This window comes from Lagenorhynchus albirostris, chromosome 12 (assembly GCF_949774975.1).
Source record: "Lagenorhynchus albirostris chromosome 12, mLagAlb1.1, whole genome shotgun sequence".
NCBI classification, from domain to species: domain Eukaryota; kingdom Metazoa; phylum Chordata; class Mammalia; order Artiodactyla; family Delphinidae; genus Lagenorhynchus; species Lagenorhynchus albirostris.
Genome location: NC_083106.1, coordinates 80610636 through 80626083, shown reverse-complemented (window position 1 = coordinate 80626083; position 15448 = coordinate 80610636). Strand labels below are relative to the sequence as shown.

Here is a 15448-nt window from a genome sequence, read left to right as displayed (position 1 = left end):
CGTCACCTTGGGGGTTTGGGCTTCAAATATGAAATGGGGTGGGGAATACAATTCAGTCCATAGCATGTCTCTAAACTTCACTTGAGCTAAAACATTGGTTAAGCTTATTAATTTTTATAATAGGATATTAACCTAATCACCAGCTCGTTGAAATCTCCTTAATTAGCCATACAGAATGTCTGCACTGCAGGTCAACTGCCTAGAGTGCATAGTCGTAAACACCCTGCTTAGATGATGCACACTGAAAGTCTGGGAGAGAGGCAGTGGGGAAAGACTGTCTTGGGTTATGCATCATTCACTGCTCTGTGGACCCCAAAGTCTCCTTCTCATGTCATTTCCGCAGAAAGCTCTTCCCTGATACTAGAGTGAAACAAGAGGACACCCCTCCACCCCTTTAACTCTTGACAGCAGCGCTCATTTTCTTCTTAGCATCTCTCACAGTTTGTAATTATTTTATTTTTATATCTTGTTAACTTTATTTCCTGACTCCCCTGCCAAAACATAAGCCTCTTGAAGGCAGGGACTATGGCTATTTTGTTCACAGATGTGTCCCAGGACCCAGCGTCAAGTATGAACCAATGTCCTTGGATCAACCATATCGCAAGGAGGCTACCCATTCGGACCATGCCATTTTTGTCACTGCTTCTGTAGAACTGTCTCTCAGTTGCTGGCCATGTGTTTTTATCTTAGGCTGCTCTCAAAACTAGTCAGGCAAATTTATCTATTTGGTGTGAAGCCAATACTGAGGTTCTTATTGATTATATCTTATTCTATTGTCACCCAGAAGCCATGTCTCTAACCATTTTTAATTTTATCCCCCAAATATTTGAAGGCGATTATTTCAGATGACAGTAGTTAATTAAGATTTCGTAATGTATACAGTCTCCCTCTTCATCATGGCTGGGAGGAAGCTCCAGGTTTTCTGCTCAAACGTGGCCACTCTGTTGACCCTAATGGTTGGCGTATGCTTCTCCCTCCCTCTTTTGGTTGTTTTATGAATCTTATTGTAAATATCTCCTCCTTCTCTTTTTGGAGAATTCATCTCAAATACCTTCTACATGAAATAAAATGTAAGTACATTAAATGGATGTAGATAAATCCTTTTTTTTTTCTATTTGTGTTATTATTTTTCCATTCTACTAGGTCTTTACAGCTCAGATTTGAGTCCGTGACATTTCGGTTTCGGGCCCCATGCTATCACCATCTGGTCTCTCTGTCCTTAATCTTCCCTCCCACCAAAACGCTGCCACCAAAGACGTCTTTCTTTCCTGTGGTACCGCTGCTGCTGCCGCCTTCTGCATCACGTGCTGCCCCGCAGGAACTTGCGATGCGCCACGAGCAAGGGCTCCTCCAGCCGCTGCCCAGCTCTGCTGTCTCTTCTTTGTCCTGTTTATAGCATCCTCTTCAACTTCTTTATTTTACAACACCTCCAATATTCCTGGAACAAAAACTACTCCCAATATAAAATCCCATGTTATTTGTTTCCCCTCTTTAATAATCCTTGAAATCCATTTACTTATAAAAATCCTCTTAAGCCTCGGGAATAATACTCATCTATCACTACACAAATGTTCTGAATTTATAGATCATCATTGTATGCTTTATTTTATTAATTGTATTGGCGAATAGCGGTATGTAACTGTAAATAAAGCATTAGAAGTAGTCCCTTAAACCCGTCCACTCCAACCAAAAATATGGTTAAGTAATTATATAGGTGTGTATTTTCCCCGAAGTCCTTTCAGGATGATGTAATGTAATAAATTTAGAAGAAGACAAAACCGGGATGGTGAGAGGCAATTAGAAAACTGAAAAACATAATGTCAATTTGGCAGGTGAGGAACTACTTTTCTGGTGAGTAGAGGATGATAAGTGAATAATCAAGTCTGAGAAGAACTAAGTCTGAATCTTCAGCATTAAGTTTCCTCAAATGTGCAGATATTAAAGTGAATTATAATTGGGCACAGTGTTCCAAACTTATTAGTACAGAACATATCAGGTACTAAATTGAATTGAAGAATGAAACTAAAGGAGATATTATAGGAAAATGAAGTGGAGTCTTGTAAAATTAAAGACCTCGTTTTTCATATAAATTGTTTGACTAGGAGTGTGGGAGAAAATTGTGAAGTCTCTTTACTTTAAGGGACGGTTGTGTTCACTGACATGCTTCAACCTGGTAATAAATCAGCTTGGGAACCTCTTACATAAAGAGACGTCACTATAAATTAGCTTTTATGTTTTATCTTAAAAGTAGTATCATCATAAAATATTTAGTCAAGGCACTAAAACTGTCAAAGTAGCTGGAAAATTTGAGACCTGGTGTTTAAAAAAATCTAATTCTTTCATGTTGGGATTTTTCCTTGTATATAAATTTTGATATGTGAGTTTACCCAAACTTGCCACAGTAAGAATCAATAATTTGTTCACAGATTATAACTATCGCAAATGTTTGGCAATCAGATGCTAATTAAACACTTTGGTTAAAAACTCACAAGGGCAGACTAAATTTAAAGAACATAACACCCCAAAGTGCTCTGTTCTATTTTGTTCTGCCACAAAAAAGAAAATATTCTCACCATGCAGCTGGTTTTTTATTTTTTTTTTGAGTTTTTTTAGGTTATCTGTCCATATATTTCTCAATTATATCACATATCATATAATTTTAACAACTAATAATGACAGTTAGACTTCACGTACAGGACTGAATTAATCTTTGCCACATCCTTATAAGCAGGGAGAGTAGTACACAGGTAAAGAAACTGAAGCCTCAGTGGGTCCCTGGGTGCCCTGTGGCCTGGCCTTACACTTCACAGGAGGGCGCCAGCTCAGCTATCGGCTGTTCACCGGGGTTATGGTCTTGAGCACCTCTTCCTAGTGAAGGGTCTTGGTTCTCACTTTCACTGACTCTGACCCACAGGCTGCACCAGTTAACCCACCTGAGGTGAGTCTGTTGCCCACTTCAGACTCTTCTTGCCTTGTTGATTGGTTTAGCCGTGCATTTCTGACTGTGACCTTTCACGCTGCTGTTTGCTCTTTGCCTCCATGTAACCACAGAGGCCATAAGAGCCACTCCTGCCAGCTGCCCTGGTCCCTAGAGCTTCTTTGAGCCAGGCCAGCTCTGTCCAGCCTCCTGCCACAAGAGGGAGATCAGAAACCCAGCTGGGGAGCAAACAGGTCTAAATAATAACTCAAGTAAAAGCACTTTTAGAAAATGCCATTAAATTGTTGAAAATGACAACCATCACTAACTCTTGACTACTGTAAGTCACCACCAGGCTGGCTACATTGATTAAGAAAAACCTATTATTATGAATGCAGATCTGTGAATTCCTCTTACTTTTTAAAACCAAAGTCATCAATTCCCCAGGTAGAGACTTCAAGCAACATCTGTTGTCTTAATTAGGAAAGAAATGCTTCAAGGATGAATTCTTTCCCTAAACTTGGTTGTCTTTCCAGTAGATAACACATCTGAAACCATAGGTAGGGAGCAGGTATGTGATGGTCTGCATGTTGGCTTGCATTTGGCAAAACTCTGACTACAGAGTGAAACCATTAGAGATGCTGTCAGTGAGATTGATGATGTTACACATTTTGAAACTGTCCTTGACAAATTGTATAAAATGCACAATCCTTCTCCAAAGACGTATCATGAATTGTAGCAAAATGTAATACCCTTTTTCAGGGGCAAGGGTTTTATCAGTCAGTGAGGCACATTCAGGTTGAGTTAAGGCAGGTTCTGAAATAATTCTACTAAAATATGTCATTGTAAACAGAGCCAAGTGAAAAGAGAAGCATGAGTGAACCGAGAGGGGCTGTTGAAATCACAGTTGGGCTCTCCTGGTGTGTTGGAGGGGGTAGGTTCCCAGGGCTGTGGGAAGATCATGGATAACAACCTGAATCCAGACAGCGGGTCCAGTGTGTTGACCCGAGCTTCCTAACCAGGAGAGCAGTTGTATACGAAGAAACTGAGGAACGTGTTCCTAGATGGAGAGTCAAGTTCTTTACCCTCCCCCTCATTCCCAGTGATTGATAATTTAAAATACTATTTTATATTAAAACAGAAACAGATATATGACATAGTTTTAAATTTCCATAGATTCTTTAAAGTGAAGAGTAAGAATGCAAAGAAATCTTATGTTTGCACCGATGTGGCCACCCCTCTGACGGACGGTATACATCGGCCTGCCTTGACTTACACATTCTTCCAGGGACTTGCTGGAAGAGAACGAATAGACATCAAGGAAGTGTTCATCCAAGTCAGAACGGGCAGCCTGGAGTGACTCCAGACGCCAAGGCTGAAATCCACGCGATGTGGATAAATATGCTACTTCCCTTCCTCATTCCCTCCCCACCTCCTTTCTTTTCCTAGAACTGGAGCAGAAAATTACTGAGTTTCAGAAGGGTTCAGAGGATTTTTCAGGACAATTAAGTCCAATCTTCTTATTACATAAACATTCACAAGAGTTTAAGAAGTGGTTTTTCGAGCATCTTCTGGACACTTTCTGTGACAGGAAACTCATTACTTGTAAGAAAGCTCTTTCCCCCTTCCAAGAATATGAATTGTTCAGGAAATAAGGGCTTGGTGTGAACACTGGTCCCTAAGGTCAGACAGTAAGAAGGAAAGTTGGACTTAGGAATCTATCCTGGTTTTGAATTCAGTGCTCTTTTCACGAACCTTTAGTAGAAATACTTGATTACAAATTGGTCTAAAGGAAACTGGCTCGGCAGAGCCTGGAAGGGAAGTCTTAATTCAAGCTGCGGGGGAGAAAACAAATGACATCCCAGGAAGTTGTGAAACCTAACTCAGTACAGAAGTATGCAAATCTACTGACCACATCCTAAGACTGGGACACAAACTTCTGACTCGACATTTGGGTCATGAGGCTTGTTTACTGAAGAATATTTCCTCTATTTTTCCTCATCCTCCTCTCCTGGCTTCCACAGTTTGCAAGTGGCCCAGACACACACCATTACCTTAGGGAAAAAACTTTAAAAAGCTATTGTCCTGTTTTTGAATCAACAAAATTACAGAATCTACAATAAATCCCAAGTGATCTTAGAATTCTAGAAAAAATCACACCGATTCTATAATTACCCTGCATTCTAGAGAGTCAAATTGCAAGTCACTTTCCAAAAATCTTAGGACGTTATTTCGAAGTGATAAAAAAAAAAACACTTCATGTGTAGTTAAGCCATTGATTCTTCTCTTTTACCTAAGCGCAGGACTTCTGTAAAGATTTTATTTGTATTTTGTACTTTCTGCTCACAATATCCACCACTTTAGGATATTATTACCATGCCCCTTTAATGCCATATTAATTGAAAATCTATGAAAGGGATATGATGTGTATGAAAGCCAATCGTATTTGGGGATCCAGAGCCTGACATTCCTCTCCTGTTCACCAGCCCCTAAAGTGAAGGCTCTGTGGATGTGCCCTGTCACTCATGTGCATGCAGGTCTGGGTCAGAACTCTTCTCATCCCATTCATACAAGAGCAGAAGAAACTCTAGTGAGTAGACATCCAAGGATGAGGAGGCATGTGAGAAATACCAACAGCATTAAAAAGAATAAGCAAGGCGAATAGCAGAAAAACTGACGTGAGGAGCTACAGATAATAATAACTAGAAATATACACTTGGAATAAACTATTCTAAGTTTATGTATAAGTTCAATCATTATACAGCTTATGAGGTAGGCACTGTATTACCCCATTTTGTTGTATTTTATTTTTAAATTTTATTTATTTTTATCGAGCTGTAATTGACGCACTATATTATGTTAGTTTCAGGTGCACTACATAATGATTCGATATTTGCATACATTATGAAATTAACACCATAAGCCTAACAGTCATCTGTCCCCATATAAAGTTACTACAATATTATTGACCATATTCCTTATTCTGTATATTACATCCCCCTCTTATATGTCATGTAACTGGAGGTTTGTACCGCTTAATCCCCTTCACCTATTTCTCCCTCCCCCAAGATCCTCCCCTCTGGCAACCATCTGTTTGTTCTCTGTCTCTATGACTGTTTTCATTTCATTTTCTTTGTTAGTAAGTTTTTAGGTTTCACATATAAGTGAAATAAAACAGTATTTGTCTTTTTCTGTTTGAAATATTTCACTTAGTGTAATAGACTCTAGGTCCTTCTATGTTGTCACAAATGGCAGGAATTTTTTTTTTTTTTTTGGCTATGTATACCACATCTTCTTTATCCATTTGTCTATTAGTGAACACCTAGGTTGCTTCCGTATCTTGGCTACTGTAAACAGTGCTGCTATGAATACTGGAGTGTATATATCTTTTCAAATTAGTGTTTTGTTTTCTTTCCATAAATATCCAGAAGTGAAATTGCTGAATCATATGGCAGTTGTATTTTTAATATTTAGAGGAGATTCCATACTGTTTTTCATATCAGCCGCACCAATTAACAATCCCAACAGTACATGAGGGTTCTCTTTCATTCTTGCCACTGCTTATTATTTGTGGTCTTTTTGATGACAGATGTTCTGGCAGGTGTGAGCTGATATCTCATTGTGGTTTTGATTTGTATTTCACTAATGATTAGTGATGATGAGCATCTATTTATATGTCTGTTCGCCATCTATGTCTCCCTTGGAAAATAGTCTATTCAGGTCCCCTGCCCATTTTGTTGTTGTTGTTTTTCTTGATGGGTTGTTTGGGTTCTTTTTTTGATGTTGAATTGTATGAGTTCTTTGTATATTTTTGATACTAACCCCTTACTGGATATATCATTTACAAATATCTTCTCCCATTCACAGCCTGCTTTTTTGTTTTGTTGATAGTTTCCTTTGCTGTACAAAAGCTTTTAGATTTAATGTAGTACCATCTGTTAATTTTTGCTTTTGTTTCCCCCGCCTGAAGAGACATATCCAAAAAAAAAAAATACTGCTAAGACTGATGTCAAAGAGTGTACTGCCTATATTTCCTTCTAGGGGTTTTATGGTTTCAGGTCTTACATTTAAGGTCTTTAATCCATTTTGAATTTATATTTGTATATGGTGTGAGAAAGCAGTGTAGTTTAATTCTTTTGCATATAGAGCTCCAGTTTTCCCAACACCACTTATTGAAGAGACTGTCTTTTCTCCACTGTATATTCTTGCCTCCTTTGTCATAGATTAATTGCCCATATCAGCATGAGTTTATTTCCGGGATCTCTATTCTGTTCCATCGACCTATGTGTCTGTTTTTGTGCCAGTACCATTCAGTTTTGGTTAATGTAGCTTTGTAGTATAGTTTGAAATTAGGGAATATGATACCTCCAGCTCTGTCCTTTCTTAAGATTGTTTTGGCTATTTGGAGTCTTTTGTGTTTCTATACAAATTTTAGGATTATTTGTTCTAGTTCTATGAAAAATGCCATTGGTACTTTGATAGGGATTGCACTGAATGTAGATTGCCTTGGGTAGTATGGTCATTTTAACAATATTAATTCTCCCAGTCCATGAACACAGTATATCTCTCCATTTATTTGTGCTGTCTTCAATTTCTTTCATCAGAGTCTCACAGTTTTCCAAGTCCAAGTCTTTTACTGCCTTAGTTAGGTATATTCCCAGGTATTTTATTCTTTCTGATACAATTGTAAGTGGGAATTTTAAAAATTTCTCTTTCTGATTCATTGTTACTGTAAAGAATTGCAACTGATTTAAGTATATTAATTTTGTATAAAGCAACTTTACTCAATTGATTTATTAATAGTTCTAATACTTTTTTGGTGGCATTTTAGGAATTTTCTATATATAATATCATGTCACTCTGCAAAAAGTGACAGTTTTATTTCCTCCTTTCCAATCTGGATTCCTTTTCTTTTTCTTGACTAATTTCTGTGGCTAGGACTTCCAATACTGTGTTGAATAAAAGTGGTGAAAGTAGGCATCTATGTCTTTTTCCTGATCTTAGAGGAAATGCTTTCAGCTTTTCACCACTGAGTATGATGTTGGCTGTAGGTTTGTTATTAAACATAAATGGATGTTGAATTTTGTGAAAAGCTTGTTCTGCATCTATTGAGATGATCATATGATTTTTATTCTTCAATTTGTTAATGTGGTGTATCTCATTGATTGATTTGTGGATATGAAAAATCCTTGCATTCCTGAGATAAATTTCACTTGATCATGGAGTATGATCCTTTTAATGTATTATTGAAATTAGCTTGCTAATATTTTGTTGAGAATTTTTGCATCTATGTTCATCAGGGATATTGGCCTATAATTTTCTTTTTTTGTGGTGTCTTTTTGTCTGGTTTTGGTACCAGGGTAATGCTGGCCTTGTAGGATGAGTTTGAAAGTGTTCCTTTCACTTTAATATTTTGGAATACTTTAAATGTTTGGTAGAATTTACCTGTGAAGCTATCTGGTCCTGGGCTTTTGTTTGTTGGGAGTGGGAGGGTTTTTTTTTAAATTACTGATTCAATTTCTTTACTAGAAATCAGTCTGCTCATATTTTCTAATTGTTCCTGATTCAGTCTTAGGAGTTTGTACACTTCTAGGAATTTGTCCATTTCTTCTAGAGTGTCCATTTTACTGGTATACCATTTTTTATGGTAATCTCTTATAATCCTTTGTATTTCTGTGTTGTCAGTTGTAATGCCTTCTCTTTCATTTCTGAATTTATTTATTTGAGCCCTCTCATTTCTTTTCTTCATGAACCTGGCTAAAGTTTTATCAATGATCAATACTTTATCTTTTTAAAGAACCAGCTCATACTTTCATTAATTTTTTTCTATTGTCTTTTTAGTCTCTTTCATTTATTTCTGCTCTAATCTTTATTATTTCTTTCCTTCTACTAACTTTGGGTTTTGTTTATTTTTCTAGTTCCTTTAGATGGAAGGTTAGGTTGTTTATTTGAGATTTTTCTTGTTTCCTGAGGTAGGTTTTTATCACTATAAACTTCTTAGAACTGCTTTTACTCTGTCCCAGATTTTGGATCATTGTGTTTTCATTTTCATTTGTCTCCAGGTATTTTTAAAAATTTCTTCAGTGATCCATTTTAGTAGCATATTGTTTAGCCTCCACGTTTGTGTTCTTTGCAGTTTTTTTCTTGTAGTTGATTTCTAGTCTCTTAGAGTTGTGGTTGGAAAAGATCCCTATATAATTTCAATTTTCTTAAATTTACTGAAGCTTGTTTTGTGGCCTAGCATGTGATTTATCCTGGAGAATGTTCCATGTGCACTTTAAAAGAATGTATTATTCTGTTTTGGGGTGAAGTGTTCTATATATATTAATTTAACTTGGTCTAATGTGTCATTTAAGGCCAGTGTTTCCTTTTTGATTTTCCAGATGATCTGTCCATTGATGTAAATAGAGTGTTAAAGCCTCCTAATATTATTTTGTTACTGTCAATTTCTCCCTTCACGTCTGTTAATATTTGCTTTATCTACATAGGTGATCCAATGTTGGGTGCATACATATTTACAATTGTTATGTTTTGCTGGATCGATCCCTTTATCATTATGTAATGTCCTTCTTTGTCTCTTATTACAGTCTTTGTTTTAAAGTTTATCTTATCAAATATAAGTGTTGCTATTCCAGCTTTCTTCTCATTTCCATTCGCCTGGAATACCTTTTCCCATCCCCACACTTTCAGTCTGCGTATGCTTTTAGATGTGGAGTCTCTTATAGGCAGCATATATATGGGTCTTGTTTTTGTATCCATTCAGCCACTGTATGTCTTTTTATCAGAGCATTTAGCCCATTTGCATTTAAAGTAATCACTGATAGGTATGTACTTATTGCCAAAATGTTAATTGTTTTTGGTTGTTTTGGTAGTGTTTTGTTCCTTCTTTTGCTCTTTCCTCCTGACTCGATGAGTATCTTTAGTGTTATGTTTGGAGTCCTTTCTCTTTGTTTGTATTGATTATAGGTTTTTGATTTGTGATTACCATGAGGTTCATATACAACAAGCCCCCTACATACGAATGATTTCTGCTCTAAGACCACATTCGTAAGTCCAATTTGTTCATAATTCCAAAAAGGTTAGCCTAGGTACCCAACTAACATAGTCGGCTATGTAGTACTGTACTATAATAGGTTTATAATACTTTTCACACAAATAATACATAAAAAACAAAGACAAAAAATAAAGAGAACATTTTTAATCTTAGAGTACCTTGAAAACTACAGTAGTACAGTACAACAGCTGGCATACAGGGGCTGGCATCAAGTGAACAGGCAAGAAGAGTTACTGACTGGAGGAGGGAGAGGAGGTGGGAGATAGAGCTGAAGGATCGTCAGCAATAGCAGATGGAGGGCAAGCTGCACTTTCACTCATGACTGACGTTCAGTACCAGTGACATCACTGCTGCTTTTACACTTGCTTCCAGACATCCTGGGCTTGAAATACTGTACTACTGTACTCTGTACAGTTCTATAAAGTACACAAAAGCACAACCACTTGTAGAGGATGCACACCCGTGACAATGTACACCAGGCATGTCAACTAGCTTATGTGATTGGACATGTGAACACAGGTTTGCATCTTTGAAAGTTTGCAACTCATATGTAGGGGACTTACTGTATAAATATGAATGATTATTTTCAATTGATGAGCTCTTAAGTTCAAACACATTCTAACAACCCTGCACTTTTACTCCCTGCCCCCTCCAGCCATGTTTAATGTATTTTACATCATATTTTATATCTTTTTGTTTTGTATTATCCCTTAACTATTTATTTGGGATACAAATTCAGATCATTTCACTATTCACTATTTCACCTATAAAGGTCTTTTAACCTTCCTACTAGCTTTACAAGTCGTTGTACTACTCCTTTGCTGTATGTTCACCTTTACCAATGAGATTTTCCTTTTGTAATTTTAATATTTCTAGTTGTAATCTTTTATTTTCCACTTAGAGAAGTCCCTTTAATATTTCTTATAAAGTCAGTTTAGTGGTGCTGAATTCTTAGCTTTTCCTTGTCTATAGAACTCTTTATCTGTCCCTTCAAATCTGAAGAACAGCTTGCCAGGTAGAATATTCTTGGTTCTATTATTCTTTTTCCTTTCATCACCTTAAAAATATTGTGCTACTCCTTCTGGCCTACAGTTTCTGCTGAAATGTCAGCTGACTGTATTATGGGATTTGCCTTGTGACTAGTTGTTTTCTTTTGCTTCTTTTATGACTCTGTACCTTTAATTTTTGCCATTTTAATTATAGTATGTCTTGGTGTGGATGTCTTTGAATTCATTTTGGTTGGGACTCTCTGTGCTTCCTGGACCTGGATGTCTGTTTCCTTTCCCAGGTTGGGGAAGTTTTCACCTACTATGTCTTGAAATAATTTCTCTGCTCTTCTATCTCGGTTTTCCTTCTGGAACTCCTATATGCAAATGTTTGTATGCTTGATGTTATCCCAGAGGTTCCTTAAACCATCTTCATTTTTTAAAATTCTTTTTTTCTGTTCTGCCTGGTAGATTTCCACTACTCTGTGTTCCAGACTGCTTATCTGTTTTTTTGTATCATCTAATCTACTGTTGATTCCTTGCAGTGTATTTTTTATTTCAGTTATTATATTCTTCAGCTCTGTTTGGTTCTTTATGTATCCAACCCTTTGTTAAACTTCTGTGTCCCAAGTTCATTGAGCATCTTTATGATTCTTACCTTGAACTCTTTATTGGTAGATTGCTTATCTCAACTTCATTTAGTTCTTTTTCTGAGATTCTGTCTTGTTCCTTTGTTTGGAACATATTCCTTTGTCTTGTCATTTTGCCTAATTCTCTGTTTATTTCTGTGTATTACATATATTGGTTACGCTTCCAATCCTTGAGAAATGTCCTTAGGTTTGAGTCATCTTATGATGCCTGGCAGCACACTTCCCTCTGGTCACCAGAGCTATATGCTCTAGGGTGCCCCTGTGTGGGCCCTTCGACTGCAGTGGAGCCAACTATTTTGGATGTGCTGGTAATGCACGGCTGGCCTCTTGCCCAGTTTACTACCAGGTTCTGCCTTGTGCAGTGGCTTCCAAGCCACTGATAGGCAGGGCCAGGTCCTGGAGCAACTGGCTGCGAGGCTCAGGGGGCCCCAGGGCTGGTGACAGTCCACTGGTAAGTATGACCAGGTCCTGGTGTACTGCCCCCAGGGTTGATGCCAGCTTGCTGGTTGGTGGTGCCAGGTCCTGGTGCAGTGGGCTGTGTGGCCTGGGGCATGCCAGAGCTATTGTCACCTACTGGTGGGTGGGCAAGTCCCTAGCGCTAATAGACTAAGAGAGGACTCCAAATGTTACTTGGCAGTACCAGCTTCCTCATGGTAGAACAAGCTCCCAAATACGGCTGTGGCCATGTCTATATCCCCAGGGGGGTCACAGTTGTCTCCTGCTTCTCTGTGATGCTTTCCAAAAACAGCAAGTGGGTCTGACCCAGGCCACTCACTTAATTTAAAATTACTGCTTCTTCCCTGAAAGCATGTGAGATTTTGTGTGCGCCCTTTAAGAGAGGAGTTTGTTTCTCACAGCCCTCTGGCTCTGCCATATACAAGTCCTTCTGGTCTTCAAAGCCAGACGTTCTGGGGAGGCTGTGGTGGGCTGTACCCCTTGCTCCTTGGGGAGAACCTCTGAAATTGTGGTTATCCCCTCATTTGTGAATCACCTACCTGGGAGTGTGGGTCTTGACCATATATAGTGTCTCCTCCTCTCTTAGCCATCTCGCTGTGGTGCCTTCTTTAAACTTTTAGTCATGGAAAGTCTTCAGGTCGTTCTCATCAACAGTTGCTCTGTATGTCACGGCAGTTTTTCTGTGCCTGTGGGAGGAGGTGGGCTCAGTGTCTTCCTGCTCCTCTTTATGAATGAAGAAACTAAGGCACAGCTCTCCCTCTCCCTCTGGCACATCCACAGTCCCATGTCTGCATGCAGGGAACTATCTGCTGGCTCTGTACTGCCCCCTGTATGACACCCTACGCTGTGGGCCCTCTGCGGCCCCAGTTACTCTACCAGAAAGATGGCCACACTCAAGGTAGTCAGGACACAGAATGATGGATGTTTTAGTACTTTGGATGGAATTCAACCTTTTCAGCTTCAAATCTGAAAGCAGAAATCTAGTTGGACTAAAAAGCAAAAAACATACATGCAGCAGAAAATTTAAAAAATCAAGTTATTAATAGAAAAAGGTAAACGGTTATCTCTACCACTAAAAAAAAAAAAAGACTTCATTATTGAGCATAGTGTAGTGGAAAAATTTTAAATAAATTATCAGCAGGAAAAATTGAAAAAGCAAGAGTCCAGCAACAATTGGCCAAAATACATAATGATGTAAAGAGACTTCACCATCAGTTAAAACAAGTGACACTTAGACCTGATTTTGCTGAAAGCTCAGAGAAATAATAGAGAAAATGGAAAATGCAATAAGCACTTTTAGATAAGAGCAGAGACTGATATATGAAGAGCTTATTAAGGAAAACAACTAAAACTGAGTTGACTGCCGTATCCAGAAAAATTGACATGTGGACTTTGGGTCACTCAGAAATGCAGAGAGCTTTCAGAACAATGTCAAGTAAGGTTCATGTAGACAAAGTACCATCACATACTCTTCTAGCAGAAATGGTAGATTTTGAAAAATTCTTTCAGCAAACAGGAGGGCAACAAGGGCACTGGATGACTTGGATCATCAGACCTTTGTAAAAGTGAGAAACAAACATAGAGAGAAGACAATATTTATGGGAGAAATTCTAGAACCTTATCCTGAAAGAACACAGCATTAAGTGCAACAACATGAGAAATTATACAAAAATTTCTGACTGTAGAAAAAAGAAAGAATCTATTCAGAATTGGAACGCTAAAAGCAGCAAAAAAAAAAAGAGGAAATGGTCAAGTTAAAGAAAGAGAATATAACTATGCTTTTTCACAATAAACAAGAAGATGATGAAAGGAAAAACAGGAACAAAGAAGAATCATAAATTGTCAGTTGAAGCTTGGGAAGAATAGAAAAGTATCTAAATGTCAATGAGATATGTTTCTCATATTTAAGAGAAGTTAAAAGAAGAAGAAAAGGAAGAGCAAAAGTAGCAGAAGAGCACCAATGTCAGTTTAGACTAAGATTACTATTATTACGTTACATCGAGAAGAAGAATTAAAAAGAGGAAGAACTTGTGAGGCTTGAAAAAGAAATAAGTGAAAAGTTAGACAAGGCAGAAAAAGGAAAACTGTTGCCGATGCAATTTTCAGGTTTCAAGAAAGAGATTTACATAAACTTGAACTGAAAATTCTAGATAGACAGGCAAAGGAAAAGGTAAAGGTAGAACAAAAAAGCCTGGAAAAATTACAAGAAAAGCAAGAAAAGAGTGAAAAAATGTTAGTAGATCCCTCTAGGCTTTACAAAACTTTTACCAAAGGTTGGAAAGAATGGCCCAAAGATGTAGGATCATCAAGTTCTGGGCCACTGCTTCATATTCCACATGGGGCTATTCCAATCTGCAGACAAAGAGACTAGAGAAGAATATGAGATAATGAACTTGGCATACAGTTGATGAGAATGTTAATATTCAGTTATTCTGGGAAACACAGTGACAACTACGTTCTTTAAATATCACTAGCCTAATCGATTGATTATTCACTACAATTGCATGTGAATCGGGAGATATTACATTCCACACTGACATTGCCGTTATTATTTCCTGTTTATACTAAGAGGGCAGTTAGTTTACAGGTTGGCCTATTACTGATGGCAAAGCTATTTAAATAAGTTTATGTTAGAAACATTATTTCACTGAATGCACAAAACATTTAGAAGGTTTAGTTTATGGCATATCAAAATTAATTGGGACAATGTTAGAGTGACATTTTTTAAACCCCTGATTCACAACTTTTAGAACCCGGATGTCAGTTAGCTTGAGTCATAGGAACGTAAAGTTCTCCTTTTAGAGTTGTAAAATAAGTTAACACTTTTTCTAAGTTTAACAAACTGGTAGCTTGGCAATTAGTGAACTTTTGTATAACAAGCATTATCTATTTGTTTGAAGAGAAAAAAAAAGAAAAAGAAAGAAAATGAAAAAGAAAAAAAACCTAAGACAGAAAGTTCCCCAAGTCCACAAAGTCATAACAGAGCTGAGATTCAAACCCAGTGTGTCTGGTTCTAGAGTCCATCCTCTTAACCACTATGCAGATTGCTCCCCGCAGCAGAAAACTTTAAAGATCTAACGAATATTCTCACGGATCTTGAGAAAGTATTACTGCCTTAAAACAAGAAAAGGATGCTCTGAGAAAAGTGTAAACAGAGACCTGGAAAGCGCTCTTAGCTGTTAAAAATTTGAGTGAGAAAAACCAAACAATTAAAGGACCAGACCACAATATCCTAGTTACCAAAATAGTAGTTGCATGGAAACTGGCTTATGCACCACCCCCAGGGCGACTGGCGCTGTCCCATGGTTATGGAATCAGGTCGCTGCTGCTGCTGCTACTACAGAGGGGCCCGCTGTCACCCAGGCCCCTCAGGTCCCCCACGGGC

General features: G+C 37.9%; 1 pseudogene; it reads left to right on the top strand.

Annotated features, from left to right (window-relative positions):
• Positions 1–12946: 12946 nt before the first annotated feature.
• LOC132530508 (coiled-coil domain-containing protein 112-like) lies at positions 12947–14434 on the top strand (annotated as a pseudogene).
• Positions 14435–15448: the final 1014 nt, after the last annotated feature.